Raw genomic sequence first — 23,561 nt, forward strand, 5'->3', positions numbered from 1 at the left:
CATAGCGCGCCTATTCTGGCACTTCTCTCCTTCATGTAAAAATCCAATAATTTTTTTTGTATAATTTTGTATAATTTTTTTGTATAATGTGAAAGATGATGTTACGCCAAGTAAATAGATACCTAATTTGTCACGCTTTAAAATTGTGCACACTCATGGAATGGCGCCAAACTTCGGTACTTAAAAATCTCCATAGGTGACTCTTCAATTTTTTTTACAGGCTAGCAGCCTAAAGTTGCAGAGAAGGTCTAGTGCTAGAATTATTGCTCTCGCTCTAACACACGCAGCGATACCTCACATGTGTGGTTTAAATGGCGTTTACATATGTGGGAGGGACTTACGTGCGCGTTCGCTTCTGAGCGTGAGCTACTGGGGACAGAGGCGTTTTAATTTTTTTATATATATATTTTTTACTTATTTATTTTTTATTTTTACACTTTTTTATTTTTTTACTTCTTTTTTGATCACTATTACAATGTACACATCCCCTGTAATAGGAAAAGTGTGTGACAGGTCCTCTTTATGGAGACATGTGGGGTCAATAAGACCCCACATCTCTCCTCCAGGCTGGAAAGCATGAGATCTGGAAAAAAAATTCACCAATCTCATGCTTTCAGCCGCGATTTGCGTCTTTGTTTACTTCCGGGTACCTGGGCGTGACGCCGATTCGTTCTCCGAGCCTCCGATGGCACAGGAGAGCCCGGAGAAGCACCAGATGGCGGCGGGAGAGGGGGGGGGGGGGTGTCCCCTTCCGCCGCCTATAAGAACAATCAAGTGGCGGAACTGCTTAACCAACTGCTTCGTTCTTATGGTGCGCATGCCGCCTGAAAAGGATGCCCATCATTCAGATATGCCCCACTGAAGTCCAGGACGTCATATGACATCCTACGCTACGGAAGCGGTTAAATAAATAACTAGTTTTGTGTTTTTTGTTACGGTGTAGCAAATGTCTGACAATAGATTTATTGAAAAGGTAAAAAAAAAAGACCATTTTCTGATATTATCTGCTATGAAGTCTTAAAATACCATTTTGCATGAATGTCTCAATTGCCTTGCATTGTATATCACACACATCCGTCTCCTTTTTTTTTTTTCATGAGCGATCGTTATTTTTATTTATTTTTTCTCCTCCTGGTTGGGAATAACACATTGGCACAATAGACAGACATCACAGATCGAGACCATCTCGCAAATCTGGCAGACGCACAGGAACATCTCTCGCTGGATGGCTTGCTATGTAAATGTAGCTCCCCTTCCTTCCATGCATAATGACATTTATTTTTACCCAGTCTCTAACTAATGTCTGTTCCGCCTTTTCCTTCAGGGATCACTTCTGCGTTGTCACACTCTGTGCCGCTGGTAAAGCATACCTCTCTCTCAAGACACACACGCTGGCATCTGGCTGGTAATGCTGCACTGAAAGGTGCATCTTGCCATAAAATGGAATGGATTCTTATTGCCGTGTTAGAATAATTTTTTTTTTTTATTATTCCTTTTTTCAGTTGATTTATTTTAAGGGATGATAGGATTTGCCATGGACAGTAGTTTATCTTTTATTCCTAAAGCCTCTTGTTGAAGCATGTGTTGCCAGAATCCACAGTGCACAAAAATGTGCCATATGTTCCCATTTAACACCCAACTGAAGTCACAGAAAAAGATAATTTGCGGTGCTGTTATAAGCATGCACAATGGTCGCTATGTGCTTGTTTGTTCCAGTGTTGCTTTGGCTCTAACGTTTGAGTCCTGAGTATATTCTGGAGAGTTCTGCTGAACCTCTCTGGTTGAGGATCTCCTTGAGGATGGTATGGGGTGGTTCTAGATATACAACCAGACAGACATTGCAGCCCCCTGGGCTTATTAACTGAAGGGGCCCCCTGGAGCAGAGAAGCGGGGGGGTGGGTTGTTATGTTGAGCGGGGGGGGGGTGGCCAGAGCGCCGACCGATCATACTTGTTACTTGTTGAGCGGGGGCAGCCGCTGGATGGACTTACCTCTTCCCAGGGCCACCTTCAGGAATCATACACAGCATCGAAGTTGTTGAGCGGGGGGCTGGGGGCTGCCGAGGATTACATCCATCTGTCGGAGTTGCGGGGCTCGCCGCGATTGCAGCGAAATTGCAGGAGGGGGTTGCCACGAAATTGCGGGAGGGGGTTGCCGCAAATTGCTGGAAACGGGGGATTGCCGCGAAATTGCAGGAGGGGATTGCTGCGATTGCCATGAAACAGGTTTTTCCGGGATTACCGCGAACGGGGGGTTGCCGTGATTGAGCCCTGGCCCCCTATTGAGCCCAGTCAAGCCCAATGGTAAGTCCGGCCCTGATTAAGACCCTTTCACACTGGGGCATTTTTCAGGCGCTTTAGCGTTAAAAAAAAGTGCCTGTAAAGCGCTTGAAAGAAGCTTCATCTGCAATCCCAATGTGAAAGCCCGAGTGCTTTCACACTGATGCGTTGCTCTGGCAGAGCGTCAAAAAAAGTCCGGCAAGCAGCTTTTTCGCAGTGCTTTAGGAGCATTGAATACACCACTCTTAAAGCGCCCCTTCCCATTGAGGTGCTATTTTTAACGCCAAAGCGCCTGAAAAACGCCCCAGTGTGAAAGGGGTCTTAGCAGAGCTTAACCAGAGTTTTTTGGGTGCTGGCAGTGTGAAAGGGCTCTTAAAGCACTCTGGCTTTCACATTGGGATCGCAGGCTTCTTTCAGGTGCTTTACAGGCGCTTTTTTTAATGCCAAAGCACAACGCCCCAGTGTGAAAGGGGTCTAACACCCTCTATGTTCCCATTCCTGCCTCTTCTTTCCAGCATTATAGCAGTTGATAAAGGTGTTGTACAGGACGCCAGGGTTGGCCAATTTTTGGAGTCTAGTCCCTTCTGACCCCAGGCTTTCAGGCACACAGGGGGTTAACAACTCCCAGGAAGTCAGCTAAAAGGAGAGGAAGTGCTGACAGAGGGGGGAGGAGTGTGGAAGTGAAGGTGTCTGCAGAAGTTGTATGCTGCTGAGAAGGACTGGAATACTTACCAAACCGTATGTGCCTGTGCTTTGTTTTGTTTGCTGTGCTGAAGGTAAAACAGACTTTTTCATTTGTGCTGAAGACAAGCAGGACTTTTGTTTTGATGATTTTTCCCTATGCTGAAGAAAGCGTTGTTTTGTTTGGTTTGGTTTTCAAATAAAAAACCCTTTTTATTCACTATTACGGTTTAAGCACTTGTCTCGCTGAGCTAAAGAACCCCCAAAGTTCACAGTGTCTAAATATGACTTTTTTTGCAATACAAGTCTGTGTGTGAATGCGGATGAAGAGAGGGGTGTCCTAATTAGCCCTTACATTAAAGTGGTAGTAAACCCATATTTATAATTTGTACCTACAGGCAAGTCTATAGTAAGTCTTACCTACAGTAAATATATCCTAAACTTGCCCTTGGGAAATATTCACATTGGCCCAGATTCAGTAAGAATCTGTGCCTTTCTTACGCAGGCACATGGCAGCGTTTTTTGCCCTGCGCCCACGCAAATTTTCTGCGCTGCCCGCGATTCACGGAGCAGAAGCTCCGTAAATTGCGGGGGTGCTGTGTTAACTTGCCCTGCGTAAGGGCGCCTAATGTAAATGATCCCGCCGACGTGCATTGCGGCAAATGACGTCGCAAGGACGTCATTTGCTTCAAAGTGAACGTGAATGGCGTCCAGCGCCATTCACGAATCACTTACGCAAACAACGTAAAATTGAACGTCGTGACGCGGGAACGTGGCTATCCTATAGCATTGGCTGCGCGTGTTAACCACTTCCAGACCTTAGGTGTTTTTCAGATTTGGTGTTTGCAAGACTAAAACAGTTTTTTCTGCTAGAAAATTACTTAAAACCCCCAAACATTATATATATTTTTTTCTAACACCCTAGAGAATAAAATAGTGGTCATTCCAATACTTTTTGTCACACCGTATTTGCACAGCGGTCTTACAAGTGCACTTTTTTTGTAAAAAATTCACTTTTTTTAATTAAAAAATAAGACAACAATAAATTTGGCCCAATTTTTTTATATATTGTGAAAGATAATGTTACGCCGAGTAAAATGATGCCCAAGATGTCACGCTTAAAAATTGCGCCCGCTCGTGGCATGGCGTCAAACTTTTACCCTTAAGAATCTCGATAGGCGATGTTTAAAAAATTCTAGAGATTGCATTTTTTGAGCTACAGAGTAGCTCTAGGGCTAGAATTATTGCTCTCGCTCTAACAATCGCGGCGATACCTCACTTGTGTGATTTGAACACAGTTTTCATATGCGGGCGCTACTCGCGTATGCGTTTGCTTCTGCGCGCGAGCTCGTCGGGACGGGGCGCTTTAAAAAAATTTTTTTTTTGGGTTTTCTTATTTATTTTTATTTATTTTATTATTTTTTACACTGAAAAAAAAATAAATAAATTTGATCACTTTTATTCCTATTACAAGGAATGTAAACATCCCTTGTAATAGAAAAAGGCATGACAGGTCCACTTAAATATGAGATCTGGGGTCAAAAAGACCTCAGATCTCATATTTGGGCTTAAATGCAAAAAAAAAAAAAAAAAAGTCATTTCTTCAAATGACCAAAAAAAAAATTTTGTCTCTTTAAGAGGCTGGGCGGGACTGACGTTTTGACGTCACTTCCGCCCAGCCGAGCTATGGGGACGGGCGAAGGAGATTTTTCCTTCAGTCTCGTCCCCGCTCACCAGCCGACAGCACCCGATCGCCTCCGCCGCTACCGACGGCTACGGTAAGCGGCGGAGGGCGCGGGAGAGCGGCGGGAGGGGGGGGCCCCTCTCCCGCCACCGATAACGGCGATCTTGCGGTGAATCCGCTGCGGAGACCGCCATTATCGGATTCCAGACCGCGCACCCTAAAGATTGATACCTCGGTTGTGGCAGCAGCTGCTGCCGTTACCGAGATATCAATCTTTAAAAACAGGACGTACATCGTCGTGCGCAGGTCTGGAAGTGGTTAAGTTGTGTAAACTTACGCGAAACACGACGTACGCAAATGACGTAATTTGCGTACGCAGGGCCCGCGCAAGTTTGTGAATCGGTGTTAGTATGCAATTTGCATACTATACGCTGATCACAATAGGTGCGCCCCCTAGCGGCCAACGCAAGAATGCAGCCTAAGATATGAAGGCATAAGGAGGCTTATGCCTGTCATATCTTGGGCTGCAGTCGGCGTAGCGATGTTCCTGAATCGGGAGCATTCGCTACGCCGGAGCAAGTAAGCAATTGCGCCGTGTAACCTATGGTTACACGGGTGCAATTGCTTCTTGAATCTGGCCCATTGGCTTTAGCTATGATGTCACCGTGCATGCGCAGTGATGCTCTGCATTCAGGGCACACCGAATGTGCTTGCATGCAAAGGGCCATGCTGTGATGATGCATACGCACGGGAGTGATGTCATCAAGGCCTGACGATTCAAATGGGCGGAGACTGCAAACCTGGAGGGAAGGTCAGGCGAAGATGGGTGGTGGTGAAAAATTCATTTTAGTGGTAAGTTTGCTATAATGTGCTAGAATACGGTGCATGATTGTACATTATGGCATAGCCTGCAGGGGACTGTTTCAGTCTGGCGGGGGGGTTGGATTACTACTGCTTTAAAGCAGCCATTTTCAACCAGGGTTTCATGGAACCCTAGAGTTCTAGGTTGCTAGGGGTTCCTTGAGCTGTGGCTGATTGACCTACCATTTGATGGAACCAACAGTATGACACTAATGATCTATTTAGTTTTCAATAAGGGGGCATCATACATTTACACTGGCATTAAAACCAGGAGTTTGAGAGGCTTTAAAAATTCCTCTTAAATGCCTATGCAAATGGCACCCCCTGTGTTGCCCCCCCACGGCATCCTGCTGTGTCCCCCATCATGGTGTCCCTCTCTGTCCGTGTGTGCACCGCATCCCTCTCTGTCCTTGTCGCACTGCATCCTTCTCTGTCCCCAGCGTCCCCCTCTGTCCCCGATGTCCCTCTCTGTCCTCATTGCACTGCTTCCCTCTCTGTCCCCGAAGTCCCTCTCTGTCCATGTCGCACTGTGTCCCTCTCTGTCCATGTCGCACTGCGTCCCTCTCTGTCCATGTCGCACTGCGTCCCTCTCTGTCCATGTCGCACTGCGTCCCTCTCTGTCCATGTCGCACTGCGTCCCTCTCTGTCCATGTCGCACTGCGTCCCTCTCTGTCCATGTCGCACTGCGTCCCTCTCTGTCCATGTCGCACTGCGTCCCTCTCTGTCCATGTCGCACTGCGTCCCTCTCTGTCCATGTCGCACTGCGTCCCTCTCTGTCCCTGGTGTCCCTTTCTATCCTCGTCACACTGCGTCCCTCTCTGTAATCGTTAACTGCAATGCTGCACAAATTAAAACCCATGTCATTGTGTAACAAAAAAATGCAGGCAAGAGCCACCTGCCAGCATGCTAACAGTTTTCGGCAATTTGAGGCAATTTTGCCAAGGCACCCTTGAAGAGCCCCAGAAGGCACCTCAGGGTGCCATGGCACCCTAGTTAAAAAAGGCTAATCTACGGATTGGTAAGGTGCCTCATACTACATTTTTGTTCCTGGATTTAATTATCTTTTATTCGAATATGACAACTGAGCTTGCCAATTTTTTTTCATTTTTTTTTTTCCTTTTTCTATATTAAGTTTTTTTTTTTTCTAACTGTGTTTGTACCTGACAGTTACAGGATTAAACAGAACATTGCCACTGTCACATTGCAGTGGCAACTACAGTGTCGTCTGTAGGCATATTTTGTAAATAAAGCAAAAGGTTCTCAAATGCCTCTGGGGACAGGAGCTGTCAGTGGTGGTAGGGATTGAGAGCCATCAGCCATGCAAAGTGTTGGCTTGTGGATCTTAAAAAAGAATGATTATTAATGTGTTTCTAGTACTCGTGCCAGACAACATTAACCGCTTAATGACCGCCGCATGTACATATACGTCCACAGAATGGCGCTTACAGGCAGATGGGCGTACATGTACGTCCCTGCCCTTCCGCGGGTCGGGGGTCCGATCGGGACCCCCCACGGTACATGCGGCAGTCGGTTCTTCCGTGGGAGCGATCCGGGATGAGGGCGCGGCTATTCGTTTCTAGCCGCCCCCTCGCAATCGCTCCCCGGAGCTGAAGAACGGGGAGAGCCGTATGTAAACACAGCTTCCCCGTGCTTCACTGTGGCGGCTGCATCGATCGTGTGATCCCTTTTATAGGGAGACACAGTCGATGACGTCAGACCTACAGCCACACCCCCTACAGTTGTAAACACACACTAGGTGAAACATAACTTCTTCAGCGCCCCCTGTTGTTAACTCCCAAACTGCAACTGTCATTTTCACAAAAAAACAATGCAATTTAAATGCATTTTTTGCTGTGAAAATGACAATGGTCCCAAAAATGTGTCAAAATTGTCCGAAGTGTCCGCCATAATGTCGCAGTCACAAAAAAAATCGCTGATCGCCGCCATTAGTAGTAAAAAAAAATAAAAATGCAATAAAACTTTCCCCTATTTTGTAAAACGCTATAAATTTTGCACAAACCAATCGATAAACGCTTATTGCGATTTTTTTTTTTTTTTTTTTTTAACAAAAATACGTAGAAGAATACGTATCGGCCTAAACTGAGGAAAAAAATAAATGTTATATATATTTTTGGGGGATATTTATTATAGCAAAAAGTACAAAATATCGCATTTTTTTCAAAATTGTCGCTCTATTTTTGTTTATAGCGCAACAAATAAAAACCGCAGAGGTGATCAAATACCACCAAAATAAAGCTCTATTTGTGGGGAAAAAAGGATGCCAATTTTGTTTGGGAGACACTTCCCACGACCGCGCAATTGTTGGTTAAAGCGACGCAGTTCCCGAATCGCAAAACCTGGCCTGGGCATTTAGCTGCCTAAAGGTCCGGGGCTTAAAGCGGTTCTCCACCCTAAAGTGGAGTCCCGCTGATCGGAACCCTCCCCCCCTCCGGTGTCACATTTGACACCTTTCAGGGGGGAGGGGGGTGCAGATACCTGTCTAAAGACAGGTATTTGCACCCACTTCCGGTCAGACGCTACGGGCAAAAGACGGGCATTCCGTCACATCCCGTCTGTCGCCCGTTGTGTGCTGGGAACACTCGGCTCCCAGCACACAGCGGGAGCCAATCGACTGGCGCAGCGCGACTCGCGCATGCGCCGTAGGGAACCGGGCAGTGAAGCCGCAGCGCTTCACTTCCTGGTTCCCTGAGCGTGGATGGCGGGGGGAGCAGCAGAGATGAGCGATCGCTCGTGCTCTGCTGCGATCGTCGCTGGACTCCAGGACAGGTAAGTGTCCTAATATTAAAAGTCAGCAGCTGCAGTATTTGTAGCTGCTGGCTTTTAATATTATTTTCCCGTGGCACATCCGCTTTAAGTGGTTAACATAAGGAACAAGAAGGTGTTAAAACAGCAAGAACCATAGAGATTATCCTTTCGTCCTTATTCAAAATGAGGTTAAAGAGGAACTGTAGTCTCCAGGGTTGGAAAAATAATGAGCACTACTTTGCACCTTATGTTAGACACATCGCCAAACACACAAAAACAAAAAAGAAATCTGCAATTCCACTTGGGGAGGATGTGAGGGGCGGTTAAATGGAAATGACTCCCTTTTTAGATTTAGGAAACTCTCAGAGGCCCAAACCCCTGCAAAGCGCCCTTGTTTCTTCTTTATGTCCATCCACCCTGATAACTATAACAAGTCCTGCCCCAACAAGGCCATAAGATGAATCCTTCCTCCACAATTTGCATGAGGTTTACATATGAATAAATATGATTTTTTTTTGCGACATTTCGGCAAGAAGGCACACAAGGTTAAACTCCTATAAATCCACACTATACTTTGAGTCTTATTGCAAATCTTTTTCTTTACAGCCCATGCTTTGTAAGCAGTTATTTACACATCAAGGGTCAGAGAAAAATGACAGCATTGCTATGGAAAGTACTTACTCTCGAAAAGAGGCTGGAAATAATTCATCCTGCTTATATGCATTGCTGATACACTTGAAGAGGCTTTAGAAAAGGCAGCAAAGCATGGATTCCACCTGGCTAAATATTCCGCTTCCCAGAAGCCAAAACACCAACATACTCCCGTTCCATTAAATCGCTTTCAGCTGTTTCGTTTGAAAGGAAATGGAAAATGAATACTAGAATTTAAAATGCATCTTTATCTACCTTTAAGCACAAACTTAAAGCGGGAGTTCACCCGAAAATTATTTTTTAACATTAGATTGACGCTCATTTTGTCAAGGGGAATCGGGTAGTTTTTTAAAAATCGAAGCAGTACTTACCGTTTTAGAGAGCGATCTTCTCCGCCGCTTCCGGGTATGGTCTTCGGGACTGGGCGTTCCTATTTGATTGACAGGCTTCCGACAGGCTTCCGACGGTCGCATACATCGCGTCACGAGTAGCCGAAAGAAGCCGAACGTCGGTGCGGCTCTATACGGCGCCTGCGCACCGACGTTCGGCTACTTTCGGAAAATCGTGACGCGATGTATGCGACCGTCGGAAGCCTGTCAATCAAGTAGGAACGCCGAGTCCCGCAGCCCATACCTGGAAGCGGCGGAGAAGATGCATCTCTAAAACGGTAAGTACGGCTTCGATTGTAAAAAAAAACACCCGATTCCCCTTGACAAAACGAGCCTCAATCTAATGTTAAAAAAAAAGGTTTTTGGGTGAACCTCCACTTTAAAGAAGAATTTCGGGTCTGGCAATTTTAAAATAATTACATTCATCCAGCTTGAATCAAGGTAAGTATGTATGTGCCATATCTGAACTGGTCTCCAAGCTGTGGCCTGTAAGCCGGATGTAGACTAGGGATGAGCCGAACACCCCCCCCCCCGTTCGGTTCGCAGCAGAACCTGCGAACAGACCAAAAGTTTGTGTGAACTTTAGAACTCGAACGTTTGAAATCTAAAGTGCTAATTTTAAAGGCTAATATGCAAGTTATTGTCCTAAAAAGTGTTTGGGGACCTGGGTCCTACCCCTGGGGACATGTATCAATGCAAAAAAAAAAGTTTTAAAAACGTCAGTTCTTTCGGGAGCAGTGATTTTAAATGACTTCTTATCCTTCAGAAATGACACTTTGTGCAGGGACAGTTCTAAGCACGGGAAACCAGCACTGCTTTACAGGCATACTTTACACACCACCTAGGTACGAAATTTAAAGGAATATTTCACTTTAATTGTCTCACTTTAAGCATTATTAACCACTTCCATACCGGGCACTTACGCACCTTCCCGCCCAAGCCAATTTTCAGCTTTCAGCACTGTCGCATTTTGAATGGCAATTGCGCGGTCATGCTACACTGTACCCAAACAAAATTGGCGTCCTTTTTTCCCCACAAATAGAGCTTTCTTTTGGTGGTATTTGATCACCTATGTGTTTTTTTTGCGCAACAACTAAAAAAAGACTGATAATTGTGACGAGATCCTTTCTCGCCCGGTTCTGCTCTCCCGACACTCCTCTGCTACCAGTGAGTCAGCTTGCAGATTGCAGCGTCTGATGGTCCAGTCATCCAAGGTTCCGGGGTCCGAACTACAGCTATGTGCCATTCAGACCCATTAAGAACAAACACCAGGCAGGCTGTATGTAAGTTCAAGCAGGACTCTTTATTTTCAAGTACACAGCACACTTTTATACAGAATTTTGGAACATCCCACTCCCAACAACCGCTTTCCTATTGGTCAATTGTAAAGTATATCCAGTCTTCACTCAAGTCCTCCTGGACCATGCAAATGAGGACTTGAAATTGTCAACAGGGATTGGTCCAATAGCTTGGATAGAAAGACTTGTGTATTGAGACAGAAGCCCCAGGGGGTAATCAATGTACACAATAACCCGGTCTACTTAATTACTACCTCTGAGAGGTTACATTGCTTTAGACAATAGAATGCTAATTCAATACAGCTGACAGGAGGCTTCTGACCTTTAGAACATAAAACACATACATCTTCACACATACATTCTAGATTCAATTAACCTTCAATCCATAGTTTTTAGCCAGACGGAGTGTCTCCGACACCCGCTCTTAGCCTGCAGAGCACAATAAAAGGTATTTCTCTAGCTGGTTCCACTTAGCATTTCAATAGCCGGTGTCCTTGCATTGAATGTCCCTCTCCTGTGTAACAGATGTCAAGTAGAAACACTTTAATATCTTAAGATCCATGACAATAATTTTGAAAAAATTACGTTTTTATTTTTTTCTGTAAATTTTTTGTAAATAAGTAAGTTTTCTCTTTCAATTACGGGCACTGATATGGCGGCACTGATGAGATGGCACTGATGGACACCGATGAGGTAGTACTGACGGGCACAGATGAACTGGGACTGATTGGCGGCGCTGGTATGTGGCACTGGGCACTCATGGGCGGCACTGATGGGCACTCATGGGCAGCACTGATGGGCACTCATGGGCAGCACTGATGGGCACTTATAGGTGGCACAGATGGGCACTCATGGGCGGCACTTATGGGTGGCACTGATGGATACTTATGGGTGGCACAGATGGGCACTGATAGGTGGGCACTGGGCATGGATGGGCACTGTGGGGTGGCACTGATGGACACTGTGGGGTGGTACTGATGGACACTGTGGGGTGGTACTGATGGACACTGTGGGGTGGTACTGATGGACACTGTGGGGCGGCACTGATTTACCCATGTTGCCAGTCAGTGCCCATTTGTGGGCACTGATTTGCATCTTTTTTATTTTTTAATGCATTTTTTTTTCAAACTTTTTTTTTTTTTTTTTTTTTTTTTTACAGACTTTTTTTTTTGTTTGCCCTTCCCTGGTGGTCCAGGGTGGGCTTCCCTGGTGGTCCAGTGTGGCGATCCGAGGGGGGCTGCGCTGATAAACAATCAGCGCGAACCCCCCCTGTCAGGAGAGCCGACGATCGGCTCTCCTCTACTTACATCTATCAGGCCCCGTACACACGGCCGAGGAACAAATGTGTATTAATCCAAAAAGAATAAATGAGTTCAATTCTGTGGATAATGCTGGATCAAATCTTGTGGATAATGCTGGATCTGTATCCGGGTAAACACATTCAAGCTGACCCTTACCAGAAGTATAGATCCCAAGGATCAAAATAAGCCATCCACGATGTAACCAGATTTGATCCAGCATTATCCACAGAATTGAACTCATTTATTCTTTTTGGATTAATACACATTTGTTTCACCCTTGTTACATGTGTACACATATTGGGACTTTGTATTCAGTTGACCTTGTGGTCATCATTAAGAGGTGTCTCTAGCACAACTTTATTATTTTTGTTTTTCATATGGTCACCCATATATTCCTTTTTTTAGCGCAACTCCCATTCATTATTATCCGTTTTTATGTTGTATAACATTTTTGAGTTTGCTGCTGTTCTAGAACTTGTCTTCTTTGGTATGCGCATTTTTTCACTTTCTATAATATGTCATTGGCGGGCGGCAAGTGGTTAAAATCACTGCTCCCGAAAAAACGGCTGTTTTTTTAAACTTTTTTTGCATTGACACAGGTCCCCAAACACTTTTTATGGCAATAACTTGCATATTAGCCTTTAAAATTAGCACTTTAGATTTCTCCCATAGACTTTTCCAGGGTGTTCTGCGGCTTTTCGAATTTGCCGCGAACACCCCAAATTGTTCGCTGTTCGAACATGAGTTTGACTTGAACTCGAAGCTCATCCCTAATGTAGACCTTTGCTTGGCTTTATCTGGACCTTGGGTTAATGTTCCAAAAGGGAAGTTTCCCCCACTGGGGGTTTTCTTGGCAGCAGGAGTTGGAAGGAAATAAAGCAGATGGAATTGGTAAAAAAAAAGCTTTATCGGAAGCAGCCGTAACAAATAGACATTTGACAGCTAAAATATGAGCTCTGGTTAGGCATGTGCAAAAGGGAAAATTTCGTTTCGTTTAATTTTAATTCGTTATTTAATTAATTTCGTTAAGTTAGGTTCGTTACATGTGTTAAATTCGTTTTCGGAAACTCGTTCGTTTTCGACCGAATTTCGAAAAATCCGGTCGAATTCGAAAATTCTCTCTTCGAATATAATTTCGAAATTCGATCGGAATTCGAAAATAAAAATAAAAAAAAAAAAATTTCAAATTCCAAATCGAAAACCCGCGGACGAAGTTCGATCGGAATTCGAAAAAAAAAAAAAAAAATTCGAATTTCGTCCGCGGGTTTTCGATTCGGAATCGAAAACGTTCGTTCGGATTCGGTAAATTCATTAATATTGCAATTCGGGAATTCGTATGCATCCGAATGTCCGAATAATGAAAAATTCGTCCGAATTTCGATTCGGAACGAAACTAAATGCACATGCCTAGCTCTGGTACATGAAGCTTAAAAAGTCAATACATGGGGTGAAAACACAATGTAGTTACACAACATTATAAGGATGCCACAATGTTGGTAGATACATAAATCTTGATGCGTTTCGACCCTTCAGGGTCTTCTTCAGAAGATATGTTTGCTGTGAGAGGATTACATTTAGTGAATAAATGTATAATTTAAAAGCATGTTGCTAACATTAATAGTCATTCTAGAACATATTTACCCATCACACTGTATTGAAAAGGAGTCTCATTACCAGAGGGCCTCTAAGGCCCCGTACAGACGAGCGGACAGTCCGATGAAAACGGTCCGCCGGACCGTTTTCATCGGACATTTTCGCTCGGAGATTTCGGTCTGATGGCTGTACACACCATCAAACCGAAATCCGCGCGGACAGACAGCGCGGTGACGTTGACGCCGCCACGTCACCAAACCAGGAAGTAAAATACTTCCACGCATGCGTCAAATCCATTCGACGCATGTGGGAGATATCTGTCCGCTGGTTAGGTGTACTAACCAGCGGACATGTCCGCCAGACAGCTTTCCAGCGGACATGTTTCTTAGCATGCTAAGAAACATTTGTCCGCTGGAAATCTGTCTGCTAGTCTGTACACACGATCGGATCTGTCCGCTGACACTGGTCCGCTGACCAGTTTCAGCGGACATGTCCGGTCGTGTGTAAGAGGCCTTAAAGATCTTCACATGATCCCAACACAGTCACCCAAGTGGCCAATATTCCAAGAGAGGGTCTGAAGAAGTCCCCGAAGGGTCGAAACTCGTTAGGTTTATGTATTCTACCAACATTGTGGGATCCTTATAATGCACCGCATGTATTGACTTTTTAAGCTTCATGTATCAGAGCTCATATTTTAGCTGTCAAATGTCTATTTGTTACGGCTGCTACCAATAAAGCTTTTTTTTACCAATTCCATCTACTTTATTTCCTTCCAACTCCTGCTGCTGAGAAAACCCCCAGTGGGGGAAACTCCCATTTTGCATCAATCTTGTGCAGCACCATTTTTCTTCTCCCAGAAGTGTCTTCCCCTCTATTATTGGGTTAATGTTCCTTCCACTGATATTGAGGATTGAAATTTAAGGACCACACCACTGCTACGTGGTCCAGTTACAACTTTATTCCATTAAAGATTAGGGGAACAGATCAAGAAATATTCAATGTGTTTCAGGGGTCTACGTGCCCTCTTTATCAGAGCTTAACTGGCAACCATAGGTGTGCGCAGCCTATTGCATTAGGGTGTGCACCCCAAAGCTCTAACATATATGCACTTGACATATTGGCCTCTTCCCCGCTCTCCATCCTGAAACAATGGGAGAAAGGGGGAGCAAGGGAGCACATGGGGGACCCGGGCAACAGAAGGAACAGGGAAAGGAGGGGTGGCATATATTAGTTGACAGGTTGCCAACACCAGGATTAGGGTGTGCCCAGGCACACCTGGCACACCCCTTGCGCACGCCTATGCTGGCAACCAAGTGAACAAACCAGTAGTGAACTGGACTTACAATGGTATTTATTCCAGTGTGAGTTGAAAGCACAGACCTAATGTAGGTCCAGTTCACTACTTAGTTGTTCACTTGGATGCTGGTCAAGCCCTAGACCCTCATGTAGACCCCTGAAAAACACATTGCCTATTTCTTGATCTCTACCCCTGACCTTTAAGGGAATTAAGTTGTATCTGGACCTCTTAGCAGTAGGGTGGACCGGTGCTTAAATTTCAACCCTTCTTACATTACCCTACAAGCCAAGGAGACTGTGGAGATCCTCTGGGGTGAAGAAGCCACCTGCACACAAACCAGATCATCATTTACACCAACATTAATACCTTAAGATAACAATAACAATAAAATTAACCTACAGGTCAGCGCTATCTTTCCACTTTCCTCCACTAATATTAAGGGAGTATTCCCCTTGCTGGCACCAACAGTGGGGTATTGTTCCTCCAACCAATATGAATAATGGGGCACTATTACTTCTGCTGACCACAGATGCTTTGTAATTTATAACTATTGACTATGAAGCTTGAGACATTGTTCACTCCCACCGACACTGGGGAATGTTCTTCTGCACTGGCCACAGTTGGGGCCTTCTTAAGTCTAAAGAACCAAAAATGTACCCTTTGTTTAGAAAGAGACCCATGCTCAAGAAGCTCCAACCCATAGTGTCAGGTGTATAAAGCCCCAGCATCACAGATCAGGGTATATGGCACTATGTGTATATATATATATAGCAATCGCTCATATATATAAATGAAATATGGCAATATTACTAAAATAAAAAATATAAATATATGATATGATAGCACTGCTGCTAAAGTGCAAGGTGAATACCCCAAGAAATGTGAATAAATTATATAAACTCAGCGCTGCTCCTATAAACTACTAGCATACATAAATCTGTACAAATATCTATATCACCATATACCGTATATACTCGAGTATAAGCCGAGGAACCTAATTTTACCCCAAAAAAATGGAAAAACGTATTGACTCGAGTATAAGCCTAGGGTGAGAATGCAGCAGCCACTGTAAGCGGAAAAGAGGGTCAACAATGCCCATTTGCACACCTCACTGTGCCCATTGCAGCCTCACTGTGCCCATTGCAGCCTCACTGTGCCCATTGCCGCCTCACTGTGCCCAACCTCACTGTGCTCATTGCCACCTCACTGTGCCCAACCTCACTGTGCCCATTGCCACCTCACTGTGCCTATTGCCACTGTGCCCATTGCCACCTCACTGTACCCATTGCCTAGTCAGTGTACCTGAATTTTTTGGCAGGCTGCCGGCATCCATTCATTGTTTAAAAGTCGCTGCCTCCTCCTGGTCCCGATCTGTCATAGGCATTTCCCAGCAGCCTATCACGGACGTCTTTTCATCTTCAGACTTGGTTTCCCAGGAGACACTGTGTTCAGTGTTCCGCCTATCACGAACGTTCTCTTGTCCGAGGATGAAAAGATGTCCGTGATTGGCGGACCACTGAACACAGTGTCTGCTGGGAAATCGAGTTCGAGGACATCCGTGATAGGCGTAACGGCGAAATTCTAATTTAAGTTACACTGCCTTAAAATTTCTACCTAAGTGCCCGATCCACAAAGCACTTACCTAGAAATTTCTGGCCGTGTAACTTAAATTCCGCCGGCGCAAAGGCGTTCCTCATTTCATGGGGGCGATTCCCATTTAAATGAGGCGCACTCCCGCGCCGGCCGTACTGCGCATGCTCGTGACGTCATTTTCCCGACGTGCATAGCGCGAAATTACGTTACGCCGGGCTTTGTGGATTGCGACGGGTCAATAAAGTTGTGTCAGGGAAAAAAAAAAAAGATACGGCGCGAAAAAAAAATTCAAATTCGAAAAAAAAAAACGCGTCGCTAGACAGAAGGGTCTGCTTTTACATGGTGTACTAACTTTACACCATGTAAAAGCAGCCCTAATTTTGCGTATGCAACTTAATACTTACGGAGAAAAAACGAAGCAGAAAAGCTTCGTGGATCTCCGTAAGTGCTAATTTGCATACCCGAGGCGGCATTTCGACACGAAATGCCCCCAGCGGCGGATGTGGTACTGCATCCTAAGATCCGGCAGTGTAATTCAATTACACATGCCGGATCTTCTCCCTAACTATGGAAAACTGATTCTGTGGATCAGTTCCATAGTTAGGAACAGGGATACGTCGGCGTAACAGCAGTTACTCCGTCGTATCTCTTTTGAGGATTTGGCCCAGTGTCTGCTGGGAAATGTCTATCACGGAGGGGATCAGGGGGAAGGCGCGACTTTTAAACAATGAAAACTGGGGTTGGGACTTTAAATGAGGCGTATGAAAAACACACGCCTCCATCCCTATTGAATACAAAAAAAGGGGGGGTTTTTGGGACTTTCAATGAGATGCGTTTTTAAACAAACACTAGTATAAGTAAAATAGTAAACGTTTATAACCAGGCTCATACATACCACCCAAACAGCAAGCCAAATTCAACTGTCTAACTGTATATGTTAAAAGCAGAGATTGGTTGCACGCATTTGCAAGTACATGAGTAAGCTGCAGAGCCCGCGCCAAGGCTCTCTGCGATCTGCAGTCCTAACTAAACTTTTGAAGTCTCCTCAATGGAGGCATGTAAAGACTAATGGGTAGATGGAGGACAGGTGACTAGGGGTGTGTCCCCGCCTCCACCTATGCTTGGTATTGTGGTGAAGAGCACTGGAAAAAAACGCATAATAGTATAAGGGTATCAGCAAAACACATCTCCATCCCTATATGGTACAAAGAAAACTGGGGTTGGGACTTTAAATGAGGCGTATGAAAAACACACGCCTCCATCCCTATTGAATACAAAAAAAGGGGGGCTTTTAAACGATGGACGCTCGCAGCCTTTCAGGTACACTGACTCGAGTATAAGCCAAGGGGGGTATTTTCAGCCCTAAAAAAAGGGCTGAATAACTCCGCTTATACTCGAGTATATACAGTATAACATAAAATATAAAGTGCTCAGTGCTAATATTGTGCAAAATACAATCAATAAAGTCTATCAAATGTGGTATATTGAGCTGGTGACAGGTAGAAAAAATTCTCATGTGGTTTATCGTGCTCCCCTCTTGGGTCCCCACTCACCAGAATGATGGTTAAATATGCCTGTATCAGTATGGAGTCTCCCATCCACAGAAGGGGTTGGTTTAGCTGGTCATCAATGAGGGATGTCTCCTATCCTCCACCAAAGTAATTATGGACCCGTACGGATGGTCTGGGTCCTCCAAGTTAAATGTGCATCCGTTGTGGCATAGTCTGTGCGCAGGCGCCGTATAGCGCCGTGAAGAGCCAAGACCTACTCCGGCTGTCTTCGGGGAGCGTGACGTGCCAGAGCCGGCCGTCAATCATCCTCCGTCTGGATAGGAATGCCCATTCCCCGCGGGGAGACGGAATCTTCAATGTTGGATTGCACTGTGAGTACGGGGATAAAAAAATCAAGACAGGCATACTGTAGCTCGCGCTACTATGCCTCATTTTATGCTAAAATGATGCTATGGAGGGTGAACCACCGCTTTAAGCAATGAGGAAAGAAGAGGTTACTGCAAGGTTTATTTAAAAGGTTCAAAGATTATTAGACTTCCATCGAAATCTTTAAAATCGTGCAAAATTGCCGCCTTGGCATACGAACAGCCTTCACAGATGCGCCTTAGCTTGACGCGTTTCGCCCCTCCCACTGAGCGTCATCAGAAGCTTCTGATTTGATGGACTTTTTTGATTGTATTTTGCACAGTTTTAGCACTTTATATTTTATGTTGTATATGGTGATATAGATATTTGTACAGATTTATGTATGCTAGTAGCAGGGGCTGACTGACAACTTATGGGGCCCCCGGGCAATAGGAGATTATGGGACCCCAAGGCAATAGATTATGGTTCCACAAAATATACACACACACACATACAGTATGCATACACAGTAGACACACACAGAATACACATACACACACTGAAAAGGTACTGGAGAGGCGGGGCAGCTATAATCTTGGGATTTTTAGACCGAAAGGATGTCGGTAAGGCACATTTCAGGGACAGATGTAAAAAAAAAACACAGATTTTTAAATACTGTCCCTGGTTTTACTGAAGCTGGCAACCCTACAGGGGCCCCCTAGTAGCATGGGGCCCTCGGGCAGTCTGCCCCTGGCTAGTAGTTTATAGGAGCAGCGCTGAGTTTAAATAATTTATTCACTCATATATATATATATATATATATATAGCAATCATTTAAAATTACAGGTTGGGGCGATGTGTGACTACGTTTTACTGCTTTACCTGTAGTGGAAAAAGTAGTCAGAACCTGGTTAATTTAGAAAATCGAGCAGAATTGCACATTTCCAATTTGAAGACAGCTTACGCACATGTCTTTTGACTGTATATTTATCTTTCTGCCTACAATTCCCCTTTATTCTTCACCACCTACCATGGGCATCCGCTGAAATTTTTTCAAGGGGGGGCACTTCGGCAGCGGCTATACAGTCACGTTTAACCCTTTCTTCAAACGCTAACAGCCGAATAGCGCAGCTAAAACGATGGTAAAATGCAGCTTTTTAGCGGCGCTTTACCAATAACGTGGCCAGCTGGCAGTGTGAAATAGCTCTTGAGATAATTCAGCTTCACTCAATGCCCATATAAATATAGCCCAGAAAATGTACAGACCCCCCTTCAGCACAGACCCCCCACATTCAGTACAGATAGACCCCCCATTATGCACAGAACCCTCAATTTAGCACAGATGGACCCCCCCATTCTGCACAGAACTCCCCATTCCGCACAGAACCCCCCCTTCAGCACAGATGACCCCCTTTCAGCACAAACCCCCCTTCAGCACAGATGGACCCCCCCCATTCAGCACAAATCAACCCCCTTCAGCACAGACGGACCCCCCTCCCCCATCCCATTCAGTACTTCAGATCAGCCATCAGCGCAGCACAGGCAGCAGGTTCCCTCTGGAGGGAGGGGGAAGCGGCTTCACTCTGCTCGCTGTGCCTGTGTGACATCCGGCCCAGGACTGCTCAGACAGCCTGCGGCCGCGAGACTCTTCAACACCTTCTTGATTTTCCAGGGGGGGTCATTTGCCCCCCCTTGCCCTATGGAGTGGACCCCCATGCCACCTACTGAAAGTTAAAATTTCACTTTTTAGGTAGAAAAACGTCTGCATACCAAAAAAAAATAATTTTTTCTCAGTAGTGTAGAGGACATGCTAAAACCCTGAAAAGATACTTAACCCCTTAACGCCCGCCGCACGACTATTTACGTCCACAGAATGGCACGTACAGGCAGAAGGACGTATATATACGTCCTTGCCTTCTAGCGGGTGGGGGGTCCGATCGGGACCCCCTCCGCTGCGTGCGGTGGGCGGATTCCCTCGGGGAGCGATCCGGGACGACGGCGCGGATATTCGTTTGTAGCCGCTCCGTCGCGATCGCTCCCCGGAGCTGAAGAACGGGGAGAGCCGTATGTAAACACGGCTTCCCCGTGCTTCACTGTGGCGGCGTATCGATCGAGTGATCCCTTTTATAGGGAGACTCGATCGATGACGTCAGTCCTAAAGCCACACCCCCCTACAGTTGTAAACACACACTAGGTGAACCCTAACTCCTACAGCGCCCCCTGTGGTTAACTCCCAAACTGCAACTGTCATTTTCACAATAAACAATGCAATTTAAATGCATTTTTTGCTGTGAAAATGACAATGGTCCCAAAAATGTGTCAAAATTGTCCGAAGTGTCCGCCATAATGTCGCAGTCACGAAAAAAATCGCTGATCGTCGCCAATAGTAGTAAAAAAAAAATAATTAATAAAAATGCAATAAAACTATCCCCTATTTTGTAAACGCTATAAATTTTGCGCAAACCAATCGATAAACGCTTATTGCGATTTATTTTACCAAAAATAGGTAGAAGAATACGTATCGGCCTAAACTGAGGAAAAAAAAAAATTTATATATGTTTTTGGGGGATATTTATTATAGCAAAAAGTAAAAAATATTGCATTTTTTTCAAAATTGTCGCTCTATTTTTGTTTATAGCGCAAAAAATAAAAACCGCAGAGGTGATCAAATACTACAAAAAGAAAGCTCTATTTGTGGGGAAAAAAAGACGCCAATTTTGTTTGGGAGCCACGTCGCACGACCGCGCAATTGTCTGTTAAAGCGACGCAGTGCCGAATCGCAAAACCTGGCCTGGGCATTTAGCTGCCTAAAGGTCCTGGGCTTAAGTGGTTAATATCTCAAAAGGCAATAGGAACCTATAGACCCCTGATAAATGACACTAATAACCGGAGAAAGGTTAGACAAGATGCACAGGCTAGACTAAGAAGGTGATCTTCCAGTCTGATGATCTATTCTCCGAACAACTCAAGCCTGGAATAAAATGAATTATGCTCTTCCTCTGATTGCGAAATTGTCTCCTCTATTATTATTTTTTTCTTTCCAGTATGAGTTTTTTGTGGATTGGATGTAGCCTTCGCAGGCACTCTGAACTCCGAACAGATTGTAGTCGTGACTCGGTGCCCTGGCTTCATCTCTGGAAGCACTGGTAATTTCTAGATAATTTTCACCTCCCATTAGAGCACTTATTATTTTCTGAAACTCTTTGGTCAGTTGACTTTCTTCGGGCTGTCACAAGTCGGCACATGCTCTCTGTTGCTGCTAGGAAACGTTAGATTTTTACTATACGTATTTACCAGTATTATTGGTGCTCTGTTATTATACATTTACATATATACATATATAGCTAGATTCACATAGAGTTAGGCCAGCGTATCAGTAGATACACCGACCTAACTCGGAATCTGCGCCGTCCTAAGTTTAAGTGTATTCTCAAACAGAGATGCACTTAAACCTATCTAAGATACGACAGCTTGCACCGTCGTATATTAGGGTGCAATATTTAGGCTGGCCGCTAGGTGGTGCTTCCATTGCGCTCGGTGTAGAATATGTAAATCACTAGATACGCCTATTCACGAACGTACGCGCGCCCGACGCAGTAAAGATACGCCGTTTACGTAAGGCATTTTCAGGCGTAAAGTTATTCCATCAAATAGCTGGACTAGTAATGTTAAGTATGGCCGTCGTTCCCGCGTCGAAATTTTAAAATTTGTACGTCGTTTGCGTAAGTCGTCCGTGAATAGGGCTGAACGTAATTTACGTCCACGTCAAAACCAATACGTCCTTGCGGCGTACTTTGCCGCAATGCACACTGGGATATGTTCACGGACGGTGCATGCCCCGTTCGTAAAAGACGTCAATCACGTCAGGTCACCCTCCATTAAAGCGGGGGTTCACCCTGTTAAAAAAAAAAAGTTTTTTTTTATTAGACCATTAAATTCGGCATCGTAGCGCGAGCTACGGTATGCCGGTCTTACATTTTTTATGCCCGTACTCACTGTGCTATCGATGATTGAAGAATCCGGGGAATGGGCGTTCCTATGGTGAGAGAAGGTGATTGACGGCCGGCCCTGGCACGTCACGCTTCTCCGGAAATAGCCGAAATAGGCTTGGCTATTCACGGCGCCTGCGCATAGCCTGTGCGCAGGCGCTGTGAATAGCCGAGACCTACTCCGGCTGTCTTCGGGGAGCGTGACGTGCCAGAGCCGGCCGTCAATCATCCTCCCTCTCCATAGGCACGCCCATTCCCCGCGGGAGTCGGATTCTTCAATCATCGATAGCACAGTGAGTACGGGGATTAAAAATTTAAGACCGGCATACCGTAGCTCGCGCTACGATGCCGAATTTAATGGTCTAATGATGGAAAGGAGGGTGAACTACCGCTTTAACATAAAACACGCCCCCCTCAGCATAATTTGCATTAGGCGCGCTTACGCCGGCCGCATTTACGATATGCCGCCGTAACTTAGCAGGCAAGTACTTTGACCCAGATTCACAGCAGAGATACGACGGAGTATCTCAGATACTTCGTCGTATCTCTCAGAGTATCCATGCGACTGATTCATAGAATCAGTTACGCATAGATAGCCCTAAGATCCGACAGGTGTAATTGTTTTACACTGTCGGATCTTAGGATGCCATACCGCGGCCGCCGCTGGGTGGAGTTCGCGTCGTATTCCAGCGTCGGGTATGCAAATGAGGTTTTACGGTGATCCACAACGGTTTTTCGCGTTCGCTACGTCGTCGCTAGTCTAGTTTCCCGTCGCAATTTTAGTTGTCGTTTTACCTGCCCTAACTTTACACAGCCCACGTTTGTGCTGTATAAAGTATGGCCGTCGTTCCCGCATCGAAATTTAAATTTTTTTTTCTTGCGTAAGACGTCCCGGAATACGAAAGTACGCTACGCACGTCGCCGTTCGAAAAAATGACGTCACTTCGCGCAAAGCACGGCGGGAATTTCAAAACGGAGCATGCGCAGTAGGTCCGGCGCGGGAGCGCGCCGGCGTAAGTTTTCATGCAAGTGCTTGGTGAATCAGGCACTTGCGATGAAAACTTGCGGCGGTGTAACGTATCTACGTAACGTTACGCCGCCGCAGTTCTGTGTGAATCTGGCCCTTTGTGAATACAGTACTTGCCTAGCTAACTTACGGCGGCGTAGTGTAAATACGATACGCCGCCGCAACGATGCGCCCGCCTACCTGAATCCAGCTAATACATTATATTTTCACCATAATAGAATAGAGACGCACTTTAATTAAATGTTTTTCGTATATTTTAAATTATGCAAAGGTAGAACTGGATTTTGTCATATACAA

This window comes from Rana temporaria, chromosome 5 (assembly GCF_905171775.1).
Source record: "Rana temporaria chromosome 5, aRanTem1.1, whole genome shotgun sequence".
Taxonomy (NCBI): domain Eukaryota; kingdom Metazoa; phylum Chordata; class Amphibia; order Anura; family Ranidae; genus Rana; species Rana temporaria.